The sequence below is a fragment of the Vicugna pacos genome, unplaced genomic scaffold (genome assembly GCF_048564905.1).
Source record: "Vicugna pacos unplaced genomic scaffold, VicPac4 scaffold_68, whole genome shotgun sequence".
Classification (NCBI taxonomy): domain Eukaryota; kingdom Metazoa; phylum Chordata; class Mammalia; order Artiodactyla; family Camelidae; genus Vicugna; species Vicugna pacos.
Genome location: NW_027328749.1, coordinates 233,091 through 240,840, shown reverse-complemented (window position 1 = coordinate 240,840; position 7,750 = coordinate 233,091). Strand labels below are relative to the sequence as shown.

Genomic DNA, 7,750 nt, shown 5'->3' with positions numbered 1-7,750 from the left:
TAACCCTAAAAGGATCTCTCTGAAACAAAGGCAGATTCACTTTTAAATGTCTGTAAACCGGCGGGCTGCACCTCCCTCCACCCTTGGCTACAAGACAGCTCTCTTCTTTGCTGATCCCTTCCTGGATGTCCGGAAGCAATCCGGCTCACAGCCAGGGCAGCCGGGCCTTCAGGTAGACTTACCTGATGTCTGTGTCCAGTCCCATGAAGTCCTCCTTCTCAATCAAGTTGCAGAGGAGGGGGATCTTGTCCCCAGACTTGTTGGGGGCCCTATCCAGCCACTTGGACTTGAGCAAGATGAAGAGTGATTCAGTGAAGTCCTCGATCCTCTTCTCCAACAACCTGCAGTCCTCGTAGATTGAAGGCCACGTCGGTGCGTGTCTGCTCGGCTACTTCCCCATGCAGCACAAAGACAAAGTGCTGAGAGTCATTAATGAGGTGCCATACAGCTCCTCTGCACTTGGAGCTTCTCGAAGGCCTTGGCCGAGAGGCAGTCGGTAATGGTGACAAGGCCCACTACTTTGCTGTGGGTCTGGGAGTTTCTCCACCCATTCTTGGGCGCATAGTGGTGCCTGTAGTGGATACAGAGTGCCCAATGGGAGCCGCACGGGCTGATCTGGCTCACCAAGTTGATTCGCTTATAGATGCAAAAGAAATTCTCTTCTGAGATGAACCCAATGGCTTGGACCACCACAAGGAGAATCTGGTCGTTCTCAGTGCACTGCACATAGTCAGGGATGCTCATGTTGCAGCCCCTGCCGAGAGGGGAGAGGAGATCGAGATACATACTCTGCTGTGGGCTGTGGTCCCCTCTGGGTTGTGGTGACATGGTGTGTACCAGCCAGAAGGCAAGGGAAGCCCAAGCAAAGCCGGGGGTACAGTTTGTCCTCAGCGTCTGCACATGGCTACCGTAGCTCGGATCACATTACCCAGCTTTTGGTCTAGGCTTCCTGCCCCTGCAGAGCAGGGTCATTTCTTGTTTTCTGCTCCAAGCACCTAGCCAGACCCTGATGCAAAGTCAGTGCTCAAAACTGCTGAATAAAAAAATGAACAAAGGAACTGCTTTCCACAACCCTTTAAGCAGAATATAAAGAAAAGAGCCACAGTGGGATCAAAACATCTGGATTTCAACTCCAATTTATTTGAACTCCTAAGCTGCAGAATAATGGATAAGAAAACTTGCCTTGGGGAGGGGGGTACAGTTCAGTGTTAGAGCACGTGCTTAGCATGTACGAGGTCCTGGGTTCAATCCCCAGTACCTCACTTTAAAAAATGAATCAAATAGACAAACCTAATTACCCTCCTCAAAAAATATTTTTTAATTCAAAATTAAAAAAACACCTTGCAATTGACCCAACACTGTAAACTTGCCTATAATTCAATTAAAAAAAAATTCCTTGCCTTACAAGAATATATCTAGATTACGGAAGTTTGCAAATGTAAAATGCCTAGGTTACAACCTGCATAAAAAGGGGGGACTGTACAAATTTACTATCCCTCCTTTATGAGCTATATTACCTTTGGGGGCTGGTTATAACCTCTCAGAGCTAATTTTCTCAGATTAAAATAAAGGAAACATTACCTGATTCTCAGTACTGCTGAAGAATCTGATAACCCTATAAAAGCATCTGACACACTGAGGTTACTCAATTAATGTTGAATGAATGAATAAACAAGCAAAGTGAATGCTGCTCCCTGCCACAGACCATCATAATGGTACTGCCTGGAAATCCCAAGCCCATGTTCACCCGACTCTACATTAACCATGTGGGTGACCTGGGCAGGCCTGTGTGCTTCTCTAAGCCCCAGTTTAATCATGAATAGAAATGAGGGCAATAACACAAACCTCAAAGGGTTAGTGAGTCAGTAATGAATTGTACCCGAATTTTGCAAGATGGAACCATTAAGGAAAATTGGGCAAAGTGTCCATAGGCCCTCTCCATATTAGTTCTTACAACTACATGGGAATCTACATAACATCACAAAATTAAAAGTCTAATTTTTAAAGAGGTTATTGAGATTAAATGAGCTCACTGTCACAAATAAGGAACACACAGCACAAATAGGACAATCCCTAGACCATGAGATACACTCAGTTAAATTTCCCACTGAACCCTCTGGTCCCTCCAACTTCAGAGCCCGAGGATGGGTCCTCGTGGCCAGAGACTACTGCACCTGAAGCTAACAAAGCTAATGGTCCCCACTTCCAAGAGCCCCTGTCACGACCCTAGGTCTAACTTTGTATTTGTATTTTTTTTTTCTTTTTATTAAATAGAATCCCCCAATTGCATAGCCTTCAGGTCACCAAAACATGACCACAGAGATCATGATGGCAGCCCTTCCTGGTGAAACAATAAAATGAAAAGCCATTTCCACAAGAACTCTGTGTAAATCTACTAGGGAACTTCATCCTGGACTGAGGGGAAGAGGACTGGGGAGGAGGGGGCAATCTGGGGCACAGAGAACCATGGGCCACCTGTCCCACGATGGACTTCAGTTTCAACACTCACCCTCCAGGAACTTCAAAATACACACAGAGTACTATGGATAAGATTTATTTTTTTTTTAAAGAAATCACTGACTCCCTAGCAGGTCTTGTTTCTACCAAGACACAAATGGATTATGTGTATAATGTTTCACAAAAACCCTAAAATACTATCACCCCAACTTGACACATGAAGAAACTGATGGAGAGAGGTTTATCACATTGTGCAAAATTAGAGAGAGGCCACATCAGCCACCGTATTTAAACCCAATCCCCTGCTCCATTGCTCACACTAGAAAGTGTGAAATACTGCCCCTTTCCTGCCCTTTCCCTGCAATAAATCTCTGAAGAGTCTTTTCTGTGCCACCTGGAATCACAATCACATCAGTTTTCCACGAAGAGCTATGTCACTCCTTGGAGGACTTATCAAAATCTAAAGGGTTGAAATGGGAGGAGAGATTTGCATTTTCTGTTTCTCAAAGGAAACATGGCTTAAAAAGAAACTGAAAAGGACTTATCTAGTCTACGGTCTCATTGTGCAGAGGAGGAAACGGAGGCTCCAAAGAGATGAGGAAAGGGCCTTATTAACAAATATTGCCTGAGTGCAGAACCAAGCCAGCCCTTGGCACTGCTGTGGGAGGATCTGGGAGGCCCAGGAGAATGAGTGTTAGAAAAAGGAAAGAGAAGAAGCATACAAGGCCCTGTCTCTACATCACCATACCATGGAGTTCCACCAAATTACCCAGTATGGGTGCAGCCCACATTAAGGTGGGCTAGAGAGGTTATACAAACCTGGAAGTCTCAAGCATAGTGGAAATTCCAACAATTTCTATGCTTTTTTCCCAGTTCAAACATCATCTCAGAGGGCGCTCTGTACCAGGGACTACACAAGGCCTGGAGTTCTCCCAAATACAGATCTCTATTACCACGTGTGCAAACCACATACAGATCCACCAGAAGAAAAACACCCACAGATAAGATGGAATTACTGAAACTGAAAGCAGCCAAGCACCATATATTAACTAGGAAAAATGGTGCTGCTAGAAATGGACTCATGGACATAGAAACAAACTGTGGTTAGCAGGCAGGAAATGGGGGATTAACAGATACACATTAATAAATATAAAATAAATGACAAGGACCTGCTATATAGCACAGGGAACTATATTCAAGTTATTGTAATGAGTTGTACTAAAAGCAATCAAAAATGTATGTATATACATATGCATATGTTTACAACTGAATCTCTGCTGTACACCTGAAACTGACATTGTAAGTTAACTACACTTCAATAAAAAATAATTAGAAAAATAAAAGCAAGTCATTAAAAAAATAAAAGAACACTGTAATCCCTGTAGCTGTAGGTGGTGGAGAATTCTGTCTGCAAGCAGCAAGTTCACTGGATCACTCCAGCACTGACTGTCACCCTTTCTGACCATCAGAGAGTCACTTGGTTTCACTGAGGTTACTTTTCTCTTCTGTGAAAGGCTACATTTGCAACTAACAATGTATAGAATCTAATCATTCACAAGCCCAACAATTAGTGAGGACTTCCCATGGGCCAGGCTCTGGACAGATGAAAAGATAGGGTCTCAGATATATTCATGGGTAGAAGAAGTTTACACCATAAAGACATTAATTCTTCCTGTTTTGATAGACAGATTCAATGCAATTCTGTTAAGAATTTCTACCAGATATTTCATGGAATGTAACAAGTTAATTTATGGTCAGGAACAGCCAAGAAACTTCTTTAGAACCACCACTGGGGAAGGGTGGATAGGTCATTGGTTTCCACTGTTTTTTCTGAAGTGATGAAAACGTTCTGGAATAATAATGGTTGCACCACTGTGAATATGCTAAAAGCTGCTGAATTGTACCATTTAAATGGATGGACTTCATGATGTGTGAACAATATCACAATAAAAGTGTTATATGAAAAAATATTTTTTGACCATGATTTTCCCCTGTATACAACTAGTCTGCCGTACAATTAAAGAAAAACAAAAAAACAAAACAAAACAAACTGTGCCAGGAGCTCTTTAGGACTGCAATGTCCCTGGGTCTCCAACGCCTCTGGTGGTGCTGTTCCTGTTAACACACACTAGCTGGGCTGGACTAGTTAGGGACTCTAACTATCTTTCTAAAATCGATGGTCACGTTTCACCCTGGGACAGGGAAGCCTGGAAGATGTCACAGACTCATGCCTTCAGCTCATTTTTAACTGAACCTAGCCTTGCTTTCAACACTGTAATCCTCCTCATTATAAAAACACGCGACATCATCAAGCACCGCCATCATAGCACCTGAAAGTGTTCAAGGAACTTACCTGGGGTAGAAACACTGAGGGAGGAGATGGAAGCTCCCATAGCACTGACGCTCCCTTTTCCTGACTTCACCAGGAGAAGCTGGAATTTACAGCCTGAGGCTCTCAGCCCGGGGAGCAGTGCCCAAGCCACTGAGCTGGTCCTGACGGAGCGAGAAAGGGAGAGGAGAGCAGCCCCGGGGTCACAGGGCAGGGAAAGCGGGGGGGTTGGGGACGCGGGCTGCAGCCCCGCTCGGAGGCCAGCCCCAGCCCCAGCCGCTCTCTCCCGTCCGGGTCCGCAGACACCGCCATTCCGGGACACAGCCCACCCAGGGGCGGGGACGGGTAGGCGGCCGAGGAGAGGAAGCCCGTGAGGAGAGGACTCTTGGGCGGGAGAGGGGAAGGGGATGCCAGCCGCGGACTGAGGGGAGTCCGGCTTGGGCGAGAGGCGGCAGGTGCACACCTGGCCCTGGACAGGTGTGGCCGGGGCGCCGGGGCAGGTGGCGCGGGCAGAGGGGCCTGGCCCGAGCAATTTAGCTGAACACACGCTGACTCGCGCCCTGGCGGGCTGTGATACGCGGACCGCCCTCCCGCAGCCGCCTGAACCTTTCCCGTGAGCCCCCCACCTTGCACGTCCACAGCCGGAGGCCCCGGCACCGGGCAGGAGCCAAAGGCCTACCGGGCGACAGAGCTGAGAAGCCTTTGGGGCCGATCCCCGGCTCGGAGCTGGAGCTTCCAACCCGCGGTCCAGCTGGCACCGACTGCGCATGCGCAGGACGGCCAGCGATCCTCTGGGTTCTGTGAGACAAGCTGGGGAAGTGAGGGAGGGAGATGTTGGGAGGAGGATGAGAGGAGGGGAAAAGTGGAGGGAGACGGACAGGAGGTGCAGAGAGAAGGGAGGGATCTGGAGGGGGGAGGGGAGTAGCCGAGATGGAGAGAAAAAGCTTTACCTCTGGGGGCACCCTGAAAGAGGCGGCAGTACTGCGTCTGTACCCTACTCTAACCCTTCAAGGCCCGCAGCTCAAATTTTACCTCCTTGGTCAAGCCCTCCAGCCAAGGCCTGTGCAGAACCCCTATGGGGATCACACCCGTTGCCCCCATGCAGAGCTGGGTTTCCTGTTGCTCTGGGAAACAAGCACCCGCAAGTGTTGTCGCTCAGAACTACCTTGGGAAGAGTACATATTCCCCTTTTACACGCTGGGAAACAGGCTGGCAGGGTCTCTGCCTTAGCTCCAATGTCCCAGGTGTTGGGCTGCCAGGGGGCAGCAGGTAAAAGATCAGAGCCCCAGACAGAGCAGACTGCCTGACTGTTGGTACGTAGTCCGCATCCCTCCTGAGTAAACCACAGCCCACCCTAGGGGAACCATCAAGGGCTCACAGTAGGTCCCTGGGTGTGGGAGAGCTGTCCTCAATTCCAGTGCCCAGCTTGCTAGGTAGACAGGAGTGTTACCGAGTCCAAATTTATTCTCCTCAGTGCAGGACAGGCCAATAAGTTCGGAGACCAGGTGTTGGGGCATGGAATAGCAAGTTTCTGTATACCTTGATGGCAAACTAATGTCCTGGAAAACCATCTCCCCAAGGCAGAATTCAGGCTCCTTTCCTATGTGCTTGGTTGTAGCAAACTTCTTGGTGTAGGAATTCTTTTTTGTTAGAATCCTTTGTTCTTGCAGCTATCTGCCTGGGTCAAATATCTGTAAACCTCCAGCAAAACAAACGCTATTTCCTATTCTGCAACTTGTTATCTTTTTATGAATGAAAAAGTGTTAAATATCCTTAAAGGTCAGAGCCTTCAGAATAGGCTCTCCTGTATATTTCAGGCTCTAGGCAACATTGTTTCACAAGCAAGATGAAGCCTAGGAGGCAGAGCACAGGGTTTAAGTCAAAGGAAAAGATCTAGTATGGAGTCAGATTTGTTCTTTTCTATTACCCGGGCAGAAGGCACTTGAGGATTTAAACCCCTTTAAGTTAAAAATAAGTAAAAGTTTAAGGAACTTACATACATAGGTGGGACTGTGCATAGCATATCTGGAAAAGCACACAAAGGAAAATAAACAGCGGCATCTCCAGTTAGGGCTGAAAGAACAGAGGATGAGGGAAAACTTCTTTCACTTGTGTATTTTTGTGCTCTGTTTGAATTTTTTTTAACCATATGCATGTATTTCTTTTTCAGTTAAAAAAAATTGTAATGGAGCAAAGGAGTAACTAGCACAGCAAATACAGCAGCCATGGAATCACTGATCCATCACTTTTAATTTAAGCCAGGAAACATTTATTGACTCTCTCCTATGTGCCCAGTGCTGTTTTAAGACTTCTTTTATTATTTTTATTATTTTTTTAATTTTAATTTTTATTTTATAAAATAATAACATGCTATCCCTCACCCCTGCCCAGGGCTGGTGGAAAACCAACTGAGTTTTTCTTGAGTTGTTTTCCAAGCTGTAGAGATGAGTTATAAACAGAACACATCTTCCAGGCAAAACAGTTGGAGTGGTTTTCCAGCAGGCCAGACAGCTATGAAGGGTTTACAATATAGGCGCCCAGAGGCTGAGAGAGAAAGCCTCCAGGACCCTACAACAAGCTGCCCAAAGTGCCTTCTGCATGGCACTACTGAAATAAGAAAGAACAAATCTGACTCCGTATTAGATCTGTTCTTTTGACTTTAACCCTGTGCCCTGTTTCCTAGGTTTAGTCTTGTTGGTTCTGCACCTTTTATAAAACAATGTTGCCTAGAGCCTGAAATATACAGGAGACCCTATTCTCAAGGCTCTGACTTTAAACTTTCCCACTCATATAAAGATAACAAGTTACAGAATAGAAAATAACATTTGTCTGTTGGAGGTTTACACGGATCTGACCCTGGTGAAGAGCTGCAAGAACAAAAGATTCTAACAACAAAGAATTCATAAACCAAGTTTGCAACAACCAAGCATTCCTGCTTCCCCTTTTTAATATAAAAAGAGCCTG

At 46.2% G+C, this 7,750-nt stretch overlaps 1 long non-coding RNA gene across 1 annotated transcript; it reads right to left on the bottom strand.

Moving 5' to 3' along the window:
• Positions 1 to 486: 486 nt before the first annotated feature.
• LOC140694633 (uncharacterized) lies at positions 487 to 5,596 on the bottom strand. The gene is made up of 3 exons (XR_012070211.1): positions 5,413 to 5,596; positions 4,811 to 4,950; positions 487 to 754 (listed from the first exon to the last, which is right to left on the bottom strand). It is a non-coding gene; the product is annotated as an uncharacterized lncRNA (long non-coding RNA).
• Between the last annotated feature and the right edge of the window lie 2,154 nt (positions 5,597 to 7,750).